This window comes from Staurois parvus, unplaced genomic scaffold (genome assembly GCF_062004578.1).
Source record: "Staurois parvus isolate SC_StPar_1 unplaced genomic scaffold, SC_StPar_1.0 ptg000582l, whole genome shotgun sequence".
In the NCBI taxonomy this organism is placed as follows: Eukaryota; Metazoa; Chordata; class Amphibia; order Anura; family Ranidae; genus Staurois; species Staurois parvus.
In genome coordinates, this window is record NW_028318378.1 from 800,120 (window position 1) to 825,656 (window position 25,537).

The window sequence follows — 25,537 nt, forward strand, 5'->3', positions numbered from 1 at the left end:
GGACGTATATGAAAAACATTTTCCACACTCAGGACAGGAATATGGCTTCTCCCCCGTGTGAGATCTTTGATGTCTGTAAAAATGGCACTTAAATGAAAAACGTTTCCCGCACTCAGGACAGAAATATGGCTTCTCCCCCGTGTGAGATTTCTGATGTTTGTTAAAACTGGACTTCACTGAAAAACATTTCCCGCACTCAGGACAGGAATACGGCTTCAATCCCGTGTGAGATCTCTGATGTTCGTAAAGATGGGACTTTTCTGAAAAACATTTTCCACACTCAGGACAAGAATACGGCTTCTCCCCTGTGTGATATCTCTGATGTGTGTAAAGATGGGACTTCACTGAAAAACATTTCCAGCACTCAGAACAGGAATACGGCTTCTCACCTGTGTGAGACCTTTCATGTATGACAAGACTTGATTTTTGTGAAAAACATTTCCCGCACTCAGGACAGGAATACGGCTTCTCCCCCGTGTGAGATCTTTTATGCACATTAAGATAGGATTTAGAACGGAAACCCTTCCCGCACTCAGTACAGGAAAAGCTCTTCCCTGTTGGAAGGCCAGCCCGGTCCCGCACAGTTTGAGGTGCCTCAGGATACGAGGAATCCGATGGTCCATCTACACTGGGTGGTCTGGAGACAAAGTGAGACAATCCTCGGAGGTTTTCCTCATCTCCCGGCCATGGACTAAAATACAAAGACAAAGAGGATTACTAGACAGGAGCTGATTGGTTCCCCCAAACCAGGACTCCGCCCACATCAGGCAGCTTGGTCTCTGAGGAGCTTACAATTCCACCCTCAAGGGAACTAGGAAATGGCTCCTCTGATCTCCTACCAGGTCATTTCTTTATTCATGGACCTTAGTCAGAGAGTGAGGAAACAACCAGAACTGTCTTTTATAGGAGGGACAGTGATGAGGGGATTATAGGACGAGGGTCCCCACCCCCTCTATCACTCATCGCCATCTTCCCAACACAAGAAGTACTGCACTTCCTTATTTAGTCCATGATTTAGTCATGAAGAACAGCGGGGCTGAGCCCCACCAGAGGTCAGAGAGTGAAGATGGGGGAAGAACAACCAAGATGGAGACTGGACTGATCCTGAAGTCAGGAGTATGTAATGTACAATATAAATTATACAGTATAAGGGTCAGGACTCATAATATTGGTATTCAGTAATCAGTGGAAGTTTAAATGTTTACTGTAGACAAGTTGCAGAGATCCCACAGCGCTGCCTCCCATCTCCTGAGACTGCACTCAGTGACTTGGGTCTGAGACACTACAGACATATCCCTCCACCCGGCACAGCCAGCAGAACACAGAGCAAGGAACCCTGGGAGAAATGTTCTGTCAGAGATCTTACTAGATCTAGGCATGGGGAAGAACACCCAAGACTCACACCCCAGGTGCCTAGGTCTAGTATCGCTTGTGCTGAAAAACATTTTGCTGCCAGCTGAACCCCAGAACCTCCATAAATCCAGTCTAGATACATAAATTGTGTCTGCAGCACAGAGAAGGAAGATTATCCGAGAGAAATCCAGGAATACAGGACGGGGAACACAGCTCAGGAAAGTGACCAGGGGATTACAGGCTGATATCACCCAGTCCCCGCCCTACTCTGGACCAATCAGTGAGCAGTATGGGTGGAGGAATGGATTTAGTGTTCATGACCCACCTGTGCTGATCTCTGTAGGAGTGTCCTCCTCTATAAATGTCCCCGTTATTCCATCCTCCTCCATAGACTGCTGATCATCCCTCACATACGCCTCTTCTTCTTCTGCTTTCACCTCAAATTCTATATCGATTGGATCTCCACTCTAAATCAAGAAACAGATCAGCAATAACATCTGTAAAATATAAGCTTTAATATTGTGACATCAATTAAAACTTTCATATCATCTATAAAATATATTAAATCACAGAAAATATCAACACATCACCTTTACAAGTCCATGCTCTAGATTCTCCATCCCACCTACCTTGTAATGGTGAGGGATGGTGTGACCTTCCTGTGTGGAATCCCGGGAATACAGAGGACGGGGACATCTCTCTGGTGGGTTCCCATGACTGGATCCATCTGTAGGAAACACACACACTGACTGAATCCATTGTTTCTATGTGTTTATCAGATGATGGGGGATCTAGGTGGATCCTCCGTACTGCTCTCTCCTTTACAATAAAGTCTCCTCTTACCCGGTGATGTGAGGGGCGGCTGATTGTCCATCATGACGTCCTTGTAGAGATCCTTGTGTCCTTCTAAATACTCCCACTCCTCCATGGAGAAATAGACAGTGACACCCTGACACCTTATAGGAACCTGACACACACAATGATACAGTCACCATCCAGACACATCCCTTGTCTGTTACTGGAGAATGTCCCAGAATTCCCGGCACCGCTCACCTCTCCTGTCAGCAGCTCAGTGATCTCTCTGGTGACTTCTAGAATCTTCTGCATGTTGTGTCTCTCAGGGTTTAGGGAGTCACATGGAGGCACTGTGATGGTCATATGATCACCTGACTTCAGAAGAGGAAATCTCTGTATTGAGGAACCAATAGGAATATCATGTTAGACTCCCAGAATCCTCCTCACCTCTCCGGTCAGGTCTGTGTTTTATTAATAGAGATAAGAGTGATGTCATGTGACCTCCCAGAATCCTCCTCACATCTCCGGTCAGGTCTGTGTTTATTATTAGAAATGAGAGTGATGTCATGTGACCTCCCAGAATCCTCCTCACCTCTCCGGTCAGGTCTGTGTTTTATTAATAGATATGAGTGTTGTCATGTGACCTCCCAGAATCCTCCTCACCTCTCCGGTCAGGTCTGTGTTTTATTAATAGAGATACGAGTGATGTCATGTGACCTCCCAGAATCCTCCTCACCTCTCCGGTCAGCTCTGTGTGTTATTAATAGAGATGAGTGATGTCATGTGACCTCCCAGAATCCTCCTCACCTCTCCGGTCAGGTCTGTGTTTTATTAATAGAGATGAGTGATGTCATGTGACCTCCCAGAATCCTCCTCACCTCTCCGGTCAGCAGGTAGATGATCTCCAGGGTGAGGTTTAGTATCTTCTCAGTCATGTGACTCCGGTCCTCCTCCATCCTCATTGGTGCCATCATGTGATCTATACAGGTCTCCTTGTAGACGGATAACTTTGGGAAATGAAAGTAAGAATGCTTTGGATGGTATTGGTCACACAATAATAGGATGTGGATGTGAGGGGGGAATAGGAGGGTTGCTGGACATATAAGATCTACTTCCCCCATGGGAAGACAGTAGTCTGGACTGTTTAGTGTTTGCTAAATTTTGGAGGTCCCGGGACCCTCTTGACCTGTCAGATCAGAAATCCCCTTTTCTCTGTTGGGTTTGTTTGGTCTCTGAACTGGTTTTGATGAGTATTAGATCTGCAGACAAGGAATGATAAATCTGATCCTTCCTATGACTACTTTGCTCTGAGGCAGTGCTGTGAGGTCAATGTCGGCTCATCATGATGTCCAGGAAGGGGAACTTGAGGACTTTTGGCCGGAGTTGCTGCCTAATCAGGACAATTGGCAGAAATCCGGCTGCAAGGCTCCAATCTGTGGCAGCCTGCTGACTGACAGGAGTGATGTCACTGTCACTCTCTGCAATAAGAGAAGAGATTGGATTGGGTAGAAGGAGGATGGTGCTGGTGGAGTAGAGAGCTGTCAGGAAGGAGCCTATTCTCTTCCCTCCAATGGAAGCATAGTGTGGGTAGAAGGAGGACAGCAGGAGGATCTGAGTATCAAGTATACTGTAGTATCCAGGACATTGTACAGAGTGGTGGTGGGTTCCTGGGGCTCTGAATTCCAGCACCGGGCACTGCCAGAGCCTGTGTCATGGGAGGTATTGGAGTGTCTCCTGAAGATGTATAGCACTGACCCCTGACTACCTTTTAGTCAATAATGCACCAACAGACCTCCTCTAAGAACAAGTGCCCACCACTGAAGGTGAAGGATTGTCCTTCTGCATTCCATTTGGTATCTTGGAATACATTATTTGACCAGTGAGATGGTAAGAAGGTGAAGGTTGTCTTCCTTTCCTGGTAGGAGTTCTGTAAGGAGGTCTGGAAAGTAAGTGCAGGTAAGAGGACAACCAGAGACCAAGATCCCCCCTCCCTGCCTCAGTGTCCCCCTGAGCCTGACAAACTTCTCTTTCCTCAGAGCCCTTCTCCCCGCCAACCCTATCAAAGACCCAGATTCCTTCAGCTACTCTACCCCCTCAAAACCCTTTAACTTCACTATCCCCTCAGGGGCCCCAAAGTCTCCCATCCTCAGTAACCCCTGAGAGACCCCTCAGCTCCTCTTCTTCCCTCAGACCCCTCAGTATTATCCTCCCCCTGACACCAATGATGGAACATGTTCTTCATGGCCGGCTGGGGAATGTTTCCTTCCTCCTGAGCAGCAATGTAAGGGGCTCTATGCTCCATACTCCTGACCCCGGCACTCCATCATTGTGTTGGCTGCATAGTGTAATGATTGCCCATTGGCTGCCTGTGTAGTGTCATCATTGCCCTTTGTAGGCCATGTATGGTCAGGATGGTCCTTGTCTTGTCTATTTATTGTCAGTGCTGTTTGTTTAGAGGACCATATTACTAGAATTTATCTCCACAATGAGGAGAATGTTCCGGCCCCGGAAGTGGGGGAATGTTCTGCCCCTGAAGGGGTTCATCTGGGTTCCCACACTATATATGTGTGTATCATCATCTGCTGGAGATAAAAGACGTCACAGTGACTATGGAGGAAGAGGACGGACAAGACTATGGAGGAAGAGGACGGACGTGACTATGGAGGAAGAGGACGGACGTGACTATGGAGGAAGAGGACGGACGTGACTATGGAGGAAGAGGACGGACGTGACTATGGAGGAAGAGGACGGACGTGACTATGGAGGAAGAGGACGGACGTGACTATGGAGGAAGAGGACGGACGTGACTATGGAGGCAGAGGACGGACGTGACTATGGAGGCAGAGGACGGACGTGACTATGGAGGCAGAGGACGGACGTGACTATGGAGGCAGAGGACGGACGTGACTATGGAGGCAGAGGACGGACGTGACTATGGAGGAAGAGGACGGACGTGACTATGGAGGAAGAGGACGGACGTGACTATGGAGGAAGAGGACGGACGTGACTATGGAGGAAGAGGACGGACGTGACTATGGAGGAAGAGGACGGACGTGACGGGGAGTTACTGGGTGTAAATAGAACATAACATCTTATTACCTCCTCTGCTGCCACTTCCACCAAGGTCTCCTCTCCACTTTGTATGGTATACAACTTCCTGTCTTTATTCCAGATGACTTCCTGTCTGTGCCTGACATCACTTCCTGTCTGTGCCTGACATCACTTCCTGTCTGTGTTCTATAATAACTTCCTTTCTGGATAGAAGTGAGATCACCACCTTGTGGAGTTCAGAGGAACTGCAGCCCCGAGAAACATTAAAATAACCGTTCCTGTGGTTTCCATGAAAGATCAAAAATAACTAAAAAAAAGGGGAGGGGAGAGGGGAGGGTCAAATCAGGAAGTAGTAGGGCATGGAGATGTATGGAATCCATGGATCCCACATTTTATCACATTGGTGATGTAGCTGGGGGCAGTGTTGTGGATGGCTTTGTAAGTTGTGGTTAGTATTTTGTATTTTATATGTTGGGTTAGTGGAAGTCAGTGAAGGGATTGGCAGAGAGGGGCAGCAGTCACTGATTGGTTGGGTTGTCTAATGAGAGCGATCCCGCCAAACCTGATCCTTCTGGGGGAGACAATGCAAAAATACATCCTAAAGTAGAAACATATATATCAATCCACTCATAATGACATCATCTTCTGGGAGTGTCTGCACATCCATCCATTTCATACACATTTCATTGTCTCAGCAGATCTCCTGCAGCCTATTAGCTCCCATTTCCCTTTCTATGTCTCAGCGGATCTCCTGCAGCCTATTAGCACCCATTTCCTTCTCTACGTCTCAGCAGATCTCCTGCAGCCTATTAGCACCCATTTCCCTTTCTATGTCTCAGCAGATCTCCTGCAGCCTATTAGCGCCCATTTTCCTCTCTATGTCTCAGCAGATCTGCTGCAGCCTATTAGCTCCCATTTCCCTCTCTATGTCTCAGCAGATCTCCTGCAGCCTATTAGCTCCCATTTCCATTTCTATGTCTCAGCAGATCTCCTGCATCCTATTAGCGCCCATTTCCCTCTCTATGTCTCAGAAGTGGTGTGACTACAGATGATCCCTCAATATCGCCTCTCCAGGAATAATGTCCCTTCAATCTAATATTCCTGAGACATCTATACAAGTCCTGTGCCAACAACGTCTTCCTGATACCTTTAGGGCTGAAGCCCAAACCTTTCCCCAGAAGGTCCATCTTACCCGATGTCAGTCCAGCTGAGGAGAAGGTGACAATTCCGTCTATTTCTGTTGATGATGAATCATCTGTTGGGATGGTTGGATGAGTGGGAGATCCCTTGTTGCAGCGTTGATGTTTCCTAGCTCCCCTGTGGCCGGATCTCTGCTGTTTCCTTGATTCTGATGGACAATACGAGGCCGGAGTTGTCCTTCTATAGATCCTAATAAAGTGCCTCCAGCAGAGGAGGGAAGTGATGGGTCAGAGGCTGTAGAAGAAGCTCTAGTGAGCAGTCTAGATGGACGAGGTGAGTCTTGTGTAGGTGGTGCTCCAAGAGTACGCCTGACTAGTAGACGTTTAGATGTTGGACTCCTTCAGCTGCTCGGCTGGCAATGCAGACTGCAGTGTAGACTCCACCTGTGTGATCTGTACAACCAGAGCAGCTTCTTCCTTCTGGAGAAAGGAAACTCCGAGAACAATGGAGCTTTTGTTTAGGACTTGTGTAACCAGACCACTGGACTCCTCCCTGTCCACAAACAGACCAGTGGACTCCTCCCTGTCCACAAACAGACCACTGGACTCCTCCCTGTCCACAAACAGACCACTGGACTCCTCCCTGTCCACAAACAGACCACTGGACTCCTCCCTGTCCACAAACAGACCACTGGACTCCTCCCTGTCCACAAACAGACCACTGGACTCCTCCCTGTCCACAAACAAAGCTGGGGTCAGTTTACCTCATAGCCCCCTTGGAATAAGCTGTGCTTATAATATTCAGCTAAAGTTATCTTTTTACATAGACAAGACAGCTGTCTTTAGGAACTTCTCAGGAGGACTTTGATCTGGTGTCATTTACCCAAAAAACCCTTCCCCTCCTCCACTAAGAACACCCTCTTCCCCCCACAGAGGACACCCCTCCCCCACTAAAGACACCCCCCACACACACAGAGGACACCCTCCCCCACTACAGACACCCTCCCCCACTAAAGACACCCCCCCCACACACACACAGAGGACACCCTCCCCCACTACAGACACCCTCTCCACTGAAGATACTTCTTCCTCTCTTTTCCTCCTCTGCAGACACTCCTCCCCCTCCTTTCCTGTGCTGGGGACACTCTTCTCCTTCTGAGGACACACCTCTCCCCTAGTGTTGTCACCCCTCCCCACTGAAGACACTCTTTCCACTGAGATCACCCCCTCCAGTTTAACCAGTTGCTGCCCAGTCTATAGCCAGATGGCGGTTGGACGAACAGCTCACCCCTCCAGGTGGTGCCATATGGCGTCCTTTCTGGAGTGTGCACCCTGCAGGGCTGTGGTGCGATCTGTCACCGGCCATGTACCTCAGACACGGCCGATGACAGATTTGTGTACTGGCCCTATTGCCAGTGCCATGTGACCTGCTGTGACCAATCACTGCAGGTCACATGACAGTTGTATACAATAGATGGCTTCCTTTCATACCATCCATTGTATACAAGTGTGTCTAGCTGTGAATGGTCACAGCGATCACATGCACAAGCTGCACCAATCACAGCCCAGCTGTGTCATGTGATTAGCTGTAGCCAAATCACAAAAAAACCCTGAATGAATCGATGTCATTCAGGTAAATGCATAAAACCTCCAGCAGCACTGAATGTCCGTTCGGAAAGCACGCTGGATGCAGGACAGGCCAGTACCTCGATGGCATATTGAGCAAGTTCTGGTCAGTGATCCATCCACAAGACCCAGTAACCCAGTGGATGCTCAGTTGGAAAGGTCTCCAAGTCTGTTCTTACCCCTAGATAATCCTGCACCATATGATGCAGACCCTGCCGATGGGTGCTTAAACCTAACAGTCCTGGGCGCTGAGGACTAAAGAACTGTTTAATCGGTCAGCTGACTGCCTTCTCCACCGCTCTTCCTTTGACAGAATGAAGCCTCAGAAACACGTTGTCCAGGAAATGGTGACCTCCCAGTGTCTGGAAAGGTGTTACACAATTTCAAGGCATCCTCAAGATGTTTCATCCTCTGCTCCCTCTGGGAAGACTGGATGAGCTCTGCACCTTGACCCTTGTAACGTGGATCAAGAAGGGTTGCCAACCAGTATTGATCCCTCTTCTTGATAACACACATCCTCAGGTCCTTACACAGACTTTGCAGAATCAGGGAGCCCATGCAGTGTAAGTTTGAGGAGGCAGGAGATTCTGAGTCCTCTGGGTCACTGAGGATGACATTGTCAGGAACTACCTCCTCCCACCCATGTACTACTCCTGGCTGGGTTTCTGAGGACTGAAAAGTGCCCCTTGAAGACTGCTCTATGTGATCCTCTACTTCCATGCTGCTGCAATCCTCCTCCTCCTCCACTTCCTCCTCCTTCTGTGTGTTCTGCAGCCCCACAGGAATGGTTTCTGCATAAAGGGGGCCTTGAGAGGACAGGAAATCCTCCTCTTCCTCCCAATGTTCTGCCTCCAGTGCCCTGTCCATGATTCCATGCAGCGTGTGCTCCAGCAGGATGACTACAGGGATAGTGTCACTGATGCATGCAGTGTCACAGCTCACCATCCTTGTGGCCTCCTCAGATGGTGACAGGACAGTGCATGCATCCTTTATCAGCAGCCACTGGTGAGGTGAGAAGAAGCCAAGCTCCCCTGAGCCTGTCCTTGTGCCATTCTCACACAGATACTCATTGATGGTCCTCTGCTGTGTGTGCAGCCACTGCCGTGTTACCAAAGTGGAGTTCCACCGAGTGGACATGTCACAAATGAGTCAGTTGGTGGGCAGGTTGAATTTCAGCCAACTGAACACAGGCCGTGCATGACCACCAGAAATGGCCAGACTTTTCTGGCCTGCCTCAGAAGATCTTGAAAGCCTGGGTACCTGTTCAAGAAGCGCTGCACCACCAAATTCAGGATGTGTGCCAAGCATGGAACATGTGTCAAGTGTCCCTGTTGGAGGGCGGAGAGACCTTTCAGAGCTGACAGAATCTGTGTCCTGGTGTGGTTCCTGTCCCTTAGACAGACCAGCTGAAGCACCACGTGGCATCTTTTATCCTGACTGCTTGCATAGCTCCTTGAACGCTTATGGAGCACTGCTGGTTCAGATGACAATTCAGCAGAAGAGGCCATAGAGGAAGAGGAAGGGGAGGGGGTGGAGCAGACAGATGTGGCAGAATCACCACCAGGTTTTTGGAGGCATGGTGGTGGAACAAGCTCCAGAACTGAACCCTGTCCTGCATCCTTCCCAGCTGCTAGCAGAGTCACCCAGTGTGCCGTGACGGATATGTACCATCCCTGACTGTGCCTGCTGGACCACGTGTCAGTAATGTGGACCTTGCTGCTGACCGCCTTGTCCAACAAGGCCAAAACATTGCCTTCCACATGATGGTACAGAGCTGGAATGGCCTTGCATGAAACAAATTGTCTTTTCGGAACCTGTCACTGTGATACAGCACATTCTGCAAATTCCCGGAAGGGGGAAGAGTCCACCAGATGGAAAGGCAGCAGTTGTAAGGCAGCAATTTGGCCAGGATAGAATGTGGATGGCTGGGACAGTCTTTTTTTCATGGTTCAGCAAATGGGGTAGTGAAATGTTCCTGCTGAAATCAACAGGTGGTGTCCTGCTGTCAGATGGGCCACCCACTGCTGTACCATCACTCCTCTCAGTGGAGGCTGTTGAGAAGACCTGACGTTTTACAGTAGAGATCCCAAATGAGGAGCAAGGAGAAGTCTGCACTTTTTCTGGGTCTTTCAGGTGCTGTTACCAGCGGGCTGCATGGCAGCTCATCATACGTCTTGTCAAGCATGTGGTGCCCAAGTGGCTGGTGTTTTGGCCACGCTTGGTCTGCTTCAGTCAAAGACTGCAAACAGCAATGCTGCACATGTGTTGAAGAAAGCCCACACCAGAGAACTTGTGGAAGTCTGCCTGGAGTCAGCAGCGCCCCCCACCTGTGGAGCTCTGTCGTGTGATGCCATTGGTTGGCTGCCCTTATGCCTGTCCCTGGAGGACATCCTGCCTTGTTGGAGTTCTGCCTCCTCCTCACTGTCCTCCTCTGTTCTCTCAGGCACCCAAGTATGGTCAGTGACCTCATCATCCCCATCCTCCTCATCAATGGAGCCAACTTGGCAGTGTGCTGCGGCTGGGGGAACAGGACTGACAATTTCTTTTCCCTCACTGGCGCCCCCTCTCTCTAGGCTCACGTCACTCCTTTCCTCATCCTGGGAACCAACATCACAGCATTCAGATTGCTGCACATCCTCCAGCAGCATGGGACTGACACTATGATCCAATCATTCTGGTGACTCCTCCATGCATGATGGTGGGGCTACGGAAGGAGCAGCTGTGGTGGACAAGGAGCCGGAGGAACAGGACACTTTGGCAGCTGTGGTGGAAGGCAAAATAGTATGAACCTGGATGACAGAGGATGAGGATGACTGACTTATCCACTCCACCACCTCTTCTGCATGTTGTGGCTCAATAATACGGCCAGCACTTTGGCCAATCATGGCTCTTCCTGAGAACTCAGCTGTTATTGGCCAAAGCATTCCACCTGACCTGTGGTCAGGTGCAATGCTTTGGCCAATCACAAAGCATGTTTTACATTGTTTGGGCACACGGGCAAACTTCCTGCATAATGGTGAACACGCAAATGGCTAATGTTTGACTCAAACCATTAGCCCATCCCTACTCAAAATATTATTCTCTGTGGATCTACTGCTTCCACTTTACACCTACTTCATTGATCTTGTGTTGTTTGCCAGTAAATTAAGAATACTGAACCATGTGCAAATTCATATACAACAAAGTCTTTTGTGCTCAAGATGCTGCTCCCTGCAGATCTACTGCTTCCACTTTACACTGACTTCATGTAGCACTACCTCAGAAGGAGCTGAATGTTGCCCCTGGTTTCCCTTTGCTTTGCCCCACAGCAAGGCAAACACACACACTTCTGCTCGTTGTCTCCAATGACCAGTCTAGGGGATGTTTTGTGTTTGGAGTTTATTGTAAAACTGGGGATAGGGATGGGGAATGTAGTCGGATCCTCCAGAATCAGAACTCTTCACACTGAGGACATCTAGCTGATCTCTTAGTAGAACACTTGTGAAGTCTCGGCTGACAGTAGATAGCAGACTTCTCAGTAACAAATAGCAGCAAGTAGTTGTAGGAGAGCGAAGTCCCATTAGCAGTAGCAATACTTGGACAAGCTCTGCAGAACACTAGGCAGGGCTCCCTTTCTCAGACCCAGGCTGACTATCAAGCACCAGAGGGGTAACAAGCACACAGAGCCCCCCAGATCTCTCAGAGTTTGCACTCACAGGTCCAAGGACAGAATGGTTGCCTCCTTCCAATCTTCCAAGCCACTCTCTCCAGTGATACCAGACAGAGCTTTGGCAGACAGCTCCCCTCAGTCAGCTTACTGTAGAATCAGGGTCACTCTCTCTAACTTCAGGCCCTCAGGTCACCCACCCGAGGCCACATAACAGCAAGTGCCAGGCGAGGCAGCCTGCCTCCAGCCTGGCTGGTGCAATCCTCTCCGAGGAAAGACACTGAATCCTCAGAGTATAAATACCACTCCCAGCATGCAATGGGGCCACCCTCCCCTGTAATTGGCCAGGACTGTATCCATATTCATGCTGGTCATTTGTCTAGCCAATTCCCATGTTCTGGAAGACTCTCATAGCTTCCTGAAGGCAGGCAGAACTCAGACAAACTCCAACAGAACCAGAGCAGCATGAGCAGCCCTGACTAATCAATCACAGCTCTCTGTAAAGCAGAATACCGACTGAATTTACCTGACAGCCTCTCTGGTGAGCAGAGAAACACAGCTATGCTTTACCTGACTACACATCCTAGACCTGACCAGGAGGGGGCGCTACATTCATTCATCTCATCAGATTTGCTGCTATAGGAAATCATCTCAAATCCTGTGCAAATCCATGGAGACCGACAATATTGTGTGCTCAGTATAGTGTTCTCTGCAAGTCCACCGCTTCCACTTTGCATCTACTTCAATCCACCTATTTTACTCCAAAAATCCACCAATCAGTGAAAAGTTGATAAGGTGTGAAAGTGCTCCGCCCTCCAAACTGTGTGGGCTGTAGTGTAGCCCCGCCTTCTTCCACCTCTTGTACACGGGATGGTGAGGGCGCCCCCTAGTAGTGCTTCCCCCTCACCACACCAATAGGACTCCCAGCTTTTCAGCTCCCAGAGTCAGAAACATCCTTCACACTCTCCTCATCTCCGATGGTAAAGGAACCGGATCCTCCTCGCTCACTCCTGCAAGTCTGCTGCGGGTTCTGTCAGTCTCCCTCCTAGACTCCGCCTCCGACCGCCATTCCAGCAGGAGCTCCGCCTCTAAATACACACTCAGGGAAGAGAGAAAGGGGAACCCGACATCGTGTGACACCTTTTATTACATGGAAATACGAAAATCAACGGGACTAATGCAATCACATTTACTGCAAAATCAGAGGAGCCAAAATATGTCCCCCGAGCAGTCATATATTTCTGTCCCCCTTGGTGGGAGTGGAGGTGACCCCTCTATAAGGATCTACAGTCCATACACACCCAGCACAAGGCCGGGGTCACACTACCAGATGCTTCTCGGGGCTGCAGTTCCTCTGAGCTCAACAAGGTGGGGATCTCACTTCTACCCAGACAAGAAGTCTCTATGGAAGACAGGAAGTGATGTCAGGTACAGACAGGAAGTGATGTCAGGTAAAGACAGGAAGTGATGTCAGCTACAGACAGGAAGTGATGTCAGGTACAGACAGGCAGTTCCATTAATGAGGAAGCAGAGAGTCCACATTCCTGGATCTGGCAGCAGAGGAGGTAATACGGAGATCAACCCCTTCAGGGGGAGGAGTTGATGATAATATATTTTGCTCCCAAAGCTGGCCTACATGGTTCAGTTTTATCGTTCAGCCAGCGGGATGACCATAAAACCTGAAGTGATTCCCCCATCCACACATTGGAGGTGGAGGGGGGAATCCTCCCCGATGCACTCTTGTATTCTGACAATGGGGGGACTCCTCCGCTCTCTGAATACACGGATCAGCACTGAAGCTATTGGCTGCAGCCGCTGGGGGAGTGGCTTTTATCCGGCAGTGGCCACACATGGATGGAAATGTGAGCGATCCCTGCTGAACCAGCTGAATTTCCATGGATCTATGGTCACCTTCAGTGACTTCCTCCCCTCCCCCTCATCTCCTTCATGATGGAAGTCATGCTGAGATCATCTCCCATTGGCTGAGCAATATTCTCATTTGTCTCTCAGCTCCTTCTTGCTATTCCTCGTCCTGCCTGTTGTTTCCTTGGATTGATTTTCTGTGTAGTGACCCCGGCTTGGTCTCTTGGATGCGCTCGTCTGTTGCTTGCCCTGACCTTTCTCCTGATTCCTGGATCTCCTCCTCATCTCTCCTCCATATCCTCTTACACAGCTTTTCTCCACACCTGCAGTGACCCTGGGGGGAGGAAACTTGGCACCAGCACGCCGCCAAATCCATCCCCACCATTAGGGGCTCTGGAGACAATTGTCTGCTATTTACACTCCGTTCCTCCGCACGTCACCTGATCACATGACAGCTTACTGCCACAGATTCCGGACAGATTTCTGGATGTAAAGGTCAAAGGTCACTCTTCAGTTTAGGAGAGGTAGGACGCACCCAGGAACAAGGATTTGGTTTATAGGGGAGCCTCATATAGAGGACCCCTCAAATCTCCCCATCCAAATGTCCCTCCATCCAGAGTCTATATGTCTTATGACATCACACTGACCTCACAGCTCCTCCCCCCAATGTCCCTCCATCCAGAGTCAGAGAATCCTATGACATCACACTGACCTCACAGCTCCTCCTCCCATTGTCCCTCTATCCAGAGTCAGAGAATCCTATGACATCACACTGACCTCACAGCTCCTCCTCCCAATGTCCCTCCATCCAGAGTCAGAGAATCCTATGACGTCACACTGACCTCACAGCTCCTCCCCCCCAATGTCCCTCCATCCAGAGTCAGAGAATCCTATGACCTCACACTGACCTCACAGCTCCTCCCCCCAATGTCCCTCCATCCAGAGTCAGAGAATCCTATGACATCACACTGACCTCACAGCTCCTCCTCCCAATGTCCCTCCATCTGATATTTTTCTGATGCTCTTAGGATGTGGGGCCCCTTGGTATCCTCACATGTAAAGTGGGACTGTTGGTCCTGCGTTGTATGTAATGACATCAGAATGCTGCAACAAGCCTATACCCTGCGTAGTGTGGGGGTCCTGTGGGGGGAAATTATACCTCAGCCTGAAGTGGGGCTTTAATAAAATGGAGACCTGAATGGAGAGGTGAGGAGGATTCTGGGAATATCATTTGATGTGACTATTTGTGTTCAGATGTAGAGTTTTCCTCCTGTGAAGTCTGGAGATCATATGACATCACATTGCCTCCACCTCCCTCCCTGATAGAAGAGAGAAAGAAGAAGAAGATTCTAGAAGTCACCAGAGAGATCACTGAGCTGCTGACAGGAGAGGTGAGCGGTGCCGGGAATTCTGGGACATTCTCCAGTAACAGACAAGGGATGTGTCTGGATGGTGACTGTATCATTGTGTGTGTCAGGTTCCTATAAGGTGTCAGGGTGTCACTGTCTATTTCTCCATGGAGGAGTGGGAGTATTTAGAAGGACACAAGGATCTCTACAAGGACGTCATGATGGACAATCAGCCGCCCCTCACATCACCGGGTAAGAGGAGACTTTATTGTAAAGGAGAGAGCAGTACGGAGGATCCACCTAGATCCCCCATCATCTGATAAACACATAGAAACAATGGATTCAGTCAGTGTGTGTGTTTCCTACAGATGGATCCAGTCATGGGAACCCACCAGAGAGATGTCCCCGTCCTCTGTATTCCCGGGATTCCACACAGGAAGGTCACACCATCCCTCACCATCATCAGGTAGATGATGACAATTATTGGTAGTTGTGATTTATACACAGCATGTTTGTTACAATGAATGTTTTATTATATCTTTCAGAGTGGAATCCTCGGGGATGAGAATATTGATGTTAAAGAAGAGTATAAAGAGGAGGATGAGGAGTATGGAGTGATGGAGGAGTTTTCAGAAGGACACAAGGATATGATGGAGCCACCTAATACCAGGAACCCACCAGAGAGATGTCCCCGTCCTCTGTATTCCCAGGATTCCACACAGGAAGGTCACACCATCCCTCACTATTACAAGGTTGGTGGGATGGGGAATCTAGAACATGGACTTGTAGAGACTATGGGCTCCAATCACAAAGCGGTATCTTCCCGTATCCCAGTATGTAGTAAGATGCTGCATGCTGTTTTTTAGTAGTGAAGCCTGCGGGGAATTTACCACTGGTGTCCATAGCAACACTTGTAAATAGCTTGTTGTTAAGGAGAGGGCAGCCGCCAGTGTCCCCAACAACCAGTAAACAAGGAGAGGACGGCTGCCAAGTTCCCCGCTGACAGCTGTGACAGGTCTGGTATGGATTTTGAGGGAATCCCCCAATGCCAAAACAATAAAAAAAAATGGCGTGGGTTTCTCTCCAAAATCAATACCAGCCCCTTAGTGAGTGCCCACCTTCCTCCTGAACCATATCAGACCACATACTCTCAACATGAGGTGGGTGCTTCAGGGCAGCGGCGCTCTGCCACCCCAAAAGCACCTTGTCCCCATGGCGATGGGGAAAAGGGTCCCTTACCCACATCCCTGGCCAGTGGTTGTGGGGGGCTGTGGGTGGGGGACTTATTGAAATCTGGAAGCCTCCTTTTAACATGGAGGCCCCCAGATGCCAGCCCCCCCACAATGTGAATGAGTATAGAGTACATAGTACCCCTATTCATTTACCAAAAAAGGGTAAAAAAAAACTGTAAGAAAGTTTTGACAAAACAAAAATAAAGAACAATATCCCCCTGATGTAGATCCATCGATGATCCAATCACAATACTCGCTGTCATCGCTGACTGGAAGAAAAAACAAAGCTCCACTCCTTCCATCTGACAGCTCCGCCGCCTCCCACTTCTGAAAACACGAAGGACTGCTACTACCCTGTGACATCACTGGGTAGCCTTGCCCTCTTGTGACATCACCAATACAACATGCCCCGGTCAATGACATCACCGAGTGGCACCGTCCCTTAGTATATTTAGTGGCAGGAGGCAGCAGAGCTGTCAGACAGAGGGGAGTCTTCATTGGGAGCGGAGCTTTTCTTTCTGAGTCAGCGGTGACAGCGAGCATCGTGATTGATGATGGATCTACACCTGCCTGCTGTCTATATAACAGAATACTTTGTTGGGGTGAATAATTAGGGGTACCACGTACCCCATACTCATTCACATGGGGTGAAGGATCTGAGGGCCTCCTTGTTAAATTTTGTAAGTCCTCTTCCCGCAAACCCCCACAGCCACTAGCCTGGGTTGTGTGGAAGAGTCCCTTGTCCCCATCAACATGGACAAGGTGCTTTGGGTGAGCAAAGCCCCCCTGCCCCAGAGCATGCACTCTATGTTAAGAGCATGTGGCCTGGTATGTTTAAGGAGGGGGGGTCACTTGCTCATCCCCCGTTTACTGACCTGCCAGGCTGCATGCTCAGATAGGGGTCTGGTATGTATTTCTTTCATTTTGGCAAGGGGTCCCCCTCAAAATTCATACCAGACCCGAGGGGGGGACCCCACGCCATTTTCTTAATTTTTCATTGCCGATAATTCTTTTTTTCAGATTTATCGGTTGGTTAGGACGCGGCACCCGCTCACTCCCTAACAACCATGTTGTTTACTGGTTGTTAACCACCTCCCGTCCGGCTGTTGTATATAAACGGCCGGACGGTGGCACTGCAGGGTAGGGTGGCTGTTTATAAATGGTCTCCCCACCCCCTGCTTGTGCGCACTCCCTGGGAGCGTGCAGCACCACGATCCGGTGCCTGCTGTGTCCTCCGGACACAGTGAAACACCGGTCGTTGGATGGGACCTCTGTACGAGGTCTCGTTCATCTGATCACTGATTGGCCAATCAGTGATCACATCCAGAGTAGTAAGCAAGATGACATTTGTGACTTCATTGCTTACTACGTGTGAAATCTGTGAATGATCACAGAGGTCACATGGTACAGGGCTATTCACAACAGCCTTGTACCATGTGACAAGCTGTGACCAATCATTGCTCACACAGTATTTCTCAATGGCTGCAAGAATGCAGACAGAGAGAAAGAGAAATGATTGCTTTTACATCCTATATGGGTGTAAAAAGCAATCAATGTAAAAAAAGAAAAAAAAAAATCTTCATCACCTCCCACAAGTAGTACAGTGTCACCATGGTGACACTGTACTGCTAGGGTGACAGTATGTAAAATAAATAAATAATAATATAAAAAAATAAAAAAAAAATAAAAAAAAAAATTGTTTACAAATTATAATTTTTGGTTATAAACTAATTTGGCTTATTTTTTTTTTTACTAAAAAGATACATTTTGGCCAAGATTTATGATGAAATATTATTTATTTGCAAAATTTTATAAGAAAAACACTTTTTTTTCAAAATTTTTGGACTTTTTCATTTACATTGCAAAAAAAATAAAAATCCCAGCGGTGAATAAATATCACCAAAATAAAGCTTTATCTGTCTAAAAAAATGGTAAAAAATTCATATGGGTACAGTGTTGCATGACCGCGCAATTGTCATTCAAAGTGTGATAGCGCTGAAAGCTGAAAATTGTCCGGGGCAGGAAGGGGGTGAAAGTGTCCGGACTGGAAGGGGGTGAAAGTGTCCGGACTGGAAGGGGGTGAAAGTGTCCGGACTGGAAGGGGGTGAAATTGTCCGGACTGGAAGGGGGGGAAAGTGTCCGGACTGGAAGGGGGGGAAAGTGTCCGGACTGGAAGGGGGGGAAAGTGTCCGGACTGGAAGGGGGTGAAAGTGTCCGGACTGGAAGGGGGTGAAAGTGTCCGGACTGGAAGGGGGTGAAAGTGTCGGACTGGAAGGGGGTGAAAGTGTCCGGACTGGAAGGGGGGGAAAGTGTCCGGACTGGAAGGGGGGGAAAGTGTCCGGACTGGAAGGGGGTGAAATTGTCCGGACTGGAAGGGGGTGAAAGTGTCTGGACTGGAAGGGGGGGAAAGTGTCCGGACTGGAAGTGGTTAAGGATGCCAGCGGCCGCCCACTCTTTACCAAGCAGTACACATTTCCTGAATGCCGCATGTCTCCACCACTAATTAATGACCGCATGCATTTCATTCTTTATTTCCTTCTGTGAATGTAACGCCTGTTCATGCGGTATTTACTGAGCGTGTTCAGTGTTTGTGGTCAATACCGCAACACGGGATAGGAAATGGACAGTTTCAGGATGGCATGCGGTATTTAGGGGAAATGTACCCACATATCACATGTGATCTGCTTCTGTGAAGGGAGACAATGTGTGGATTTTGTGTGTGATGTCACAATCATAAATCTTACATTTTACAGATGATATTTTCTCTCATTTCCTTGATTTAGAGTGGAGATCCAATCGATATAGAATTTGAGGTGAAAGCAGAAGAAGAAGAGGCGTATGTGAGGGATGATCAGCAGTCTATGGAGGAGGATGGAATAACGGGGACATTTATAGAGGAGGACACTCCTACAGAGATCAGCACAGGTGGGTCATGAACACTAAATCCATTCCTCCACCCATACTGCTCACTGATTGGTCCAGAGTAGGGCGGGGACTGGGTGATATCAGCCTGTAATCCCCTGGTCACTTTCCTGAGCTGTGTTCCCCGTCCTGTATTCCTCTCGGATAATCTTCCTTCTCTGTGCTGCAGACACAATTTATGTCTCTAGACTGGATTTATGGAGGTTCTGGGGTTCAGCTGGCAGCAAAATGTGTATTTTTACTCTAAGCATTGCATAATGTAGGCACCCAGGACATGTGACTGGGGTCTCCTGCCTTGTGCCTGACTCCTCCAGGGGACCTTCTCTGTTATCTGCTGGCTGTGCCGGGTGGAGGGATATGTCTGTAGTGTCTCAGACCCAAGTCACTGAGTGCAGTCTCAGGAGATGGGAGGCAGCGGTGTGGGACCAGTAATCTCCAGTAAACATTTAGATTAAAATTGATTACTGAATGCCAATATTATGAGTAGAGATGAGCGAAGTATTCAAAAATTCAATTCGGCTGATTCGGCGAATTTCAGGAAGAAATTCGATTCGATGCGAATTTATTCGCTACGAAATTAACTTATAAAAAGGGTTTCTAGGCTTCAGAGAGCCTTTAAATTAGTGCAGAACACTGTACCTTTAATTTAAATGCCCTTGGAGATGAGGAAGGAGAAGGAGCAGGATGAGAAGAAGGAGAAGGATGAGAAGAAGGAGAAGGATGAGAAGAAGGAGAAGGATGAGAAGATGGAGAAGGAGAAGGATGAGAAGAAGGAGAAGGATGAGAAGAAGGAGAAGGAGAAGGATGAGAAGAAGGAGAAGGATGAGAAGAAGGAGAAGGATGAGAAGAAGGAGAAGGATGAGAAGAAGGAGAAGGATGAGAAGATGGAGAAGGAGAAGGATGAGAAGAAGGAGAAGGATGAGAAGAAGGAGAAGGAGAAGGATGAGAAGAAGGATGAGAAGAAGGATGAGGAGAAGGAGAAGGATGAGGAGAAGGAGAAGGATGAGAAGAAGGAGAAGGATGAGAAGAAGGAGAAGGATGAGAAGAAGGAGAAGGATGAGAAGAAGGATGAGAAGAAGAAGGAGAAGGATGAGAAGAAGGATGAGAAGAAGGAGAAAGATGAGAAGAAGGAGAAGGATGAGAAGAAGGATGAGAAGAAGGAGAAGGATGAGAAGAAGGATGAGAAGAAGGAGAAGGATGAGAAGAAGGAGAAGGAGAAGGATGAGAAGAAGAAGGATGAGAAGAAGGAGAAGGATGAGAAGAAGGATGAGAAGAAGGAGAAGGATGAGAAGAAGGATGAGAAGAAGGAGAAGGATGAGAAGAAGGAGAAGGATGAGAAGAAGGATGAGAAGAAGGATGAGAAGAAGGAGAAGGATGAGAAGAATGAGAAGGATGAGAAGAATGAGAAGGATGAGAAGAATGAGAAGGATGAGAAGGATGAGAAGAAGGAGAAGGATGAGAAGAAGGATGAGAAGAAGGAGAAGGATGAGAAGAAGGACAGTTCTGTGACAGTTTCTGTCTATTTCTGACAGTTCTGTGACATTCACTCCATACAGCGGTTGAAACATTGTATCTATTTGTTTCCATAAATGACATTCTGCAGATACACTTAGAGGAGCTCTGCAGATACACTTTTTGCCGGCTTGGAATTATTCTTATTTTCATCCTACTTCTTCTTCTTCTTCTTCTTCTTCATCCTCATCCTCTTCTTCTTCTTCTGAGGATGAGGATGAAGAAGAAGAAGAAGAAGTAGGATGAAAATAAGATTAATTCCAAGCCGGCAAAAAGTGTATCTGCAGAGCTCCTCTAAGTGTATCTGCAGAATAGAGGAGCTCTGCAGATACACTTTTTGCTGGCTTGGAATTATTCTTATTTTCATCCTACTTCTTCTTCTTCTTCATCCTCATCCTCATCCTCTTCTTCTTCTGAGGATGAAGAAGAAGAAGAAGAAGTAGGATGAAAATAAGAATTCCAAACCGGCAAAAAGTGTATCTGCATAGTTCCTCTATTTCTGACAGTTCTCTGACAGCTCCTTCACATGTACAGCGGTTGAAACATCTGTTTCCGAATAAAAACATCTGTATCCTAAATGGAAACTAATAGATACAATGTTTCAACCGCTGTACATGTGAAGGAACTGTCAGAGAAATGTCAGAAATAGCGGAGCTCTCTGCAGGGACACTTTTGCCGGCTGATCGGAAAAATCCGATTCGCGCACCCGAAGTAGGCAAATATTCGGATTCGCCGCGAATCAAATTTTTCCTGAAATTCGTATCGAATTCCGGTTCGCCTGGTTCGATTCGCTCATCTCTAATTATGAGGCCTGACCTTTACACTATATAATTGATATTATACATTACATACTCCTGACCCCTGCACTATATACTCTATGTTGTACATTACATACTCCTGACCCCTGCACTATATACTCTATGTTGTACATTACATACTCCTGACTTCTTCTCTCCCCCCTCCCCCCACTGCTATATATACACATAATATGGATTCTCTTATTACACCCATTTCCTCCCAGCTGGACATTTTATATCGGATGATGTGATTGGAGCACAGACTTTTACATGGTGGTAATGAGGGAGGAGTCAATACCCCAATGATGGTGGTCTTCAGGATCAGTCCAGTCTTCATCTTGGTTGTTCTCCCCCCATCCTCACTCTCTGACCTCTGGTGGGGCTCAGCCCCGCTGTTCTTCATGACTAAATCATGGACTAAATAAGGAAGTGCAGTACTTCTTGTGTTGGGAAGATGGCGATGAGTGATAGAGGGGGTGGGGACCCTCGTCCTATAATCCCCTCATCACTGTCCCTCCTATAAAAGACAGTTCTGGTTGTTTCCTCACTCTCTGACTAAGGTCCATGAATAAAGAAATTACCTGGTAGGAGATCAGAGGAGCCATTTCCTAGTTCCCTTGAGGGTGGAATTGTAAGCTCCTCAGAGACCAAGCTGCCGGATGTGGGCAGAGTCCTGGTTTGGGGGAACCAATCAGCTTCTGTCTAGTAATCCTCTTTGTCTTTGTATTTTAGTCCATGGCCGGGAGATGAGGAAAACCTCCGAGGATTGTCTCACTTTGTCTCCAGACTGGAAAGTAGAAGATGAGGACATCACACAGTATAGTCCAGGAGAAAACCCGGCTCCCTCCAATGTCCATCCGGCACCACCCAGTGTAGATGGACCATCAGATTCCTCGTATCCTGAGGAACCTCAGACTGTGCGGGACCGGGCCGGCCTTCCAACAGGCAAGAGCTTCTCCTGTACTGAGTGCGGGAAGGGTTTGCGTTCTAAACATGGTCTTAATGTGCATAAAAGATTTCACATGGGGGAGAAGCCGTATTCCTGTCCTGAGTGTGGAAACTGTTTTTCACATATGTCCAATCTTTACAGACATCAAAGATCTCACACGGGGGAGAAGCCATATTCCTGTCCTGAGTGCGAGAAATGTTTTTTAGAAAAGTTCAATCTTCACATACATCAGAGATCTCACAGGAGGGAAAAGCAATATTCCTGTCCTGAGTGTGGAAAATGTTTTTCAGTGAAGTCCAGTCTTTACAGACATCAGAGATCTCACACAGGAGAGAAGCCATATTCCTGTCCTGAGTGCGGGAAATGTTTTTTAAGGAAGTCCAATCTTTACAGACACCAGAGATCTCACACAGGGGAGAAGCCGTATTCCTGTCCTGAGTGTGGGAAATGTTTTTCAGACAAGTCCTGTCTATACAAACATCAGAGATCTCACATGGAGGAGAAGCCGTATTCCTGTTCTGAGTGTGGGAAATGTTTTTCAGACAAGTCCTATCTTCACACACATCAGAGATCTCACACGGGGGAGAAGCCATATTCCTGTTCTGAGTGTGGGAAATGTTTTTCAGACAAGTCCTATCTTCACACACATCAGAGATCTCACACGGGGGAGAAGCCATATTCCTGTTCTGAGTGTGGGAAATGTTTTTCACAGAAGTCCAGTCTTTCCAAACATCAGAGATCTCACACGGAAGAGAAGCCGTATTCCTGTCCTGAGTGTGAGAAATTTTTTGCAGAGAAGTCTTATCTTCACACACATCAGAGATCTCACACGGGGGAGAAGCCGTATTCCTGTCCTGAGTGTGGGAAATGTTTTTCAGCAAAGTCCTATCTTCACGCACATAAGAGATCTCATACAGGGGAGAAGCCGTATTCCTGTCCTGAGTGTGGGAAATGTTTTTCATGGAAGTCCCATCTTTCCAGACATCAGAGATGTCACACGGGGGAGAAGCCACTTTCCTGTCCTAAGTGAGGGAAATGTTCCTCACTGAAGTCCTGTCTTCCTGTACATCAGGGGTCCCACACAACCCTGGATGTGTATTAGTGCCTTGAGTGCAGGAAATGTCTTCTAGATGAATGTTGCTGGACATCCCAGCTCTCATGTGGGGAAGAAGCACACCCTGATATACACCTCAGATATACTCCATGGCTGATCTTCATCATGGAAGGAACAGTTGATAAGGAGATGAGAGGCCCCCAAAGACATGGATGAAGTGCAGTAAATGTCGGGGTGCAGAGTGGTCAGTAGATCCTGGAAATGAAGGACACAACTTCAGCCCTTCTTGGGTGTCGGAGTTGCGTTTCCTGATAATGATATAGCGGGTTACAGAGCTAGAAGCCGGGAGAGCCCAGATCTCGTTATCGGGGAACTTTACACAGACAACAAGAACTTCTGAAGTTGATGTCCTTCATTTCAAGGCTCTACAGAACAGTGGTGACCCCGAAGCATTTCTGTGTCTTCAGTCCATCCTTCTCCTATCCCTCAACAGGAAGGAAGGAGAACTATTATGTGTGGTTTGTAAAAGGGTTGGCCCAATAGATACCACCCCACTTAGAGAATAGATGAACTAATATGACCAGCATTCATTCAGCCCAGTCACATGGTGTTACTATGATCATTGAATTATGTAAAGATTACTTGTGAGCCACTGGAGTGTGTTCTGGATTTTTATGCAAAAGAAATTTGTAGTGTATAAAATAAATTATAAAAAATATTAATATGGGCGCTGGCTTCCTTTCTCACCCTCATAAATGTGAGTCAAATATTGACAAAAATGAATATAATATAAGGTACCGCGCTCTGTTTAGGACTAATGGTTGCTTACCCACTTGTGGAGGTGACTATGTCCTCTCTACAGTATAGTCAGGAACAGTTTATAATATGATGAAATGAGATAATAATACTAAAGAAACTAATATATTAATTATTGTGATAGTATCTGTGGAAAACAGAAGAAATAAATGTATTCACCTAATTAATTTTGAAAAATTCAAATTGTGTGTGCTACTTGAAAATATACACTCATTAATTATAAATGATAAATTAGACAAAAATATATTATAATGATGAAAATATATTGTGAATATAAGTTTCAATGAAAAAAAAATGTTTCAAATGAAAAGAAAGTCTTAACCAACTTTGTGCAGAGTTCAATGAAATAATTACTGCGATGTGCTCTCTTCCCAAGCAGCCTGCTGATTTATGGGTGTAGTCTGTGTAGAGAAGATACTTCAGTGACAGGCAGACAGACCTCTCCCTCCTTGGAGCGCTCCTTATTCCTGCTCTCAGTTATTCCTCATTTCAGCCATGTAAGAAAAATGACATAGTGTCTTATCATAAACAGTGGATTTTATTAAGTGCCCAATATGCTCTCACATTTAAAAGGATAAATCACACTTTGTATAAAAAGCCGCTGCAAGCGGTGATGACCAGCCTCTTTAGTGTGTCAGCACACACTGACAATACTCGCCGTGTGGGTAGTCAGATCACTGGTGACGTCTCTGCTCCTCCCCTACGCGTTACGTTACAGGGACTCGTAGCTTCATCTGGGGGATGTAGTGAGACAAGCACCTTAGCTGGACTCCTTGAATAGCCATACGGTGCCATTTTCTTGAAGACTTAATATATTCTGCCATCTTTATGGGGTTGATCTCTCTATACTTAGGGAGATGCCACTGACATGTTGTGCATTTAGATAATAATGATACAATTTAAACAATGTTGCATAATGGATACATTGTATGCCCCAGTGTCCTGCGGTTGATGTGTCCGTGAGTGTGATGGACACTACTAGGGAGGTCTGGTATAATAGATAAAACAAATTTAAAAACATAAATATACATTGAATTACTGTTTCATTATAACTATAAACTGCCCTAAACCACAGAGCCAATTTAATATCAGAGTAGGGCAGTCATATTACAAATAATAAATATATATAAAATAAAGATAAAATTAATATAATATATTATAAAAAACTAATTGTACAAATACAAGGAAACACCCAATATAAATTCTAGTTATATTCCTGTATCCTGTTAAATGAATATATGATTGATAATAGATATTCTTATTTGATATACTAATATTTAATCAGTTCCTAACCCACCATGGCCGGGAATCCCAGGAATAGAAAATCACAACAGAGAGAATGCAGAAAGAGAGGAAAAAGGGGAGGAAGAAAACACAAACAAAAAAAGGAGAAGAAATTAGGAGAAGGGATTTTCAATTTAAGTGGAATATAG

At 47.1% G+C, this 25,537-nt stretch overlaps 1 long non-coding RNA gene across 1 annotated transcript in view; it reads right to left on the reverse strand.

Moving 5' to 3' along the window:
- Nucleotides 1–1,667: 1,667 nt before the first annotated feature.
- LOC149450107 (uncharacterized) overlaps nt 1,668–25,537 on the reverse strand; it is a 50,317-nt gene continuing 26,447 nt past the window's right edge. Inside the window, exons 2-3 of the long non-coding RNA XR_016315306.1 lie at nt 1,983–2,080; nt 1,668–1,820 (exon numbers count right to left, since the gene is read on the reverse strand). This is a non-coding gene — a long non-coding RNA (uncharacterized LOC149450107). The remainder of the gene's footprint in view (nt 1,821–1,982; nt 2,081–25,537) is intronic.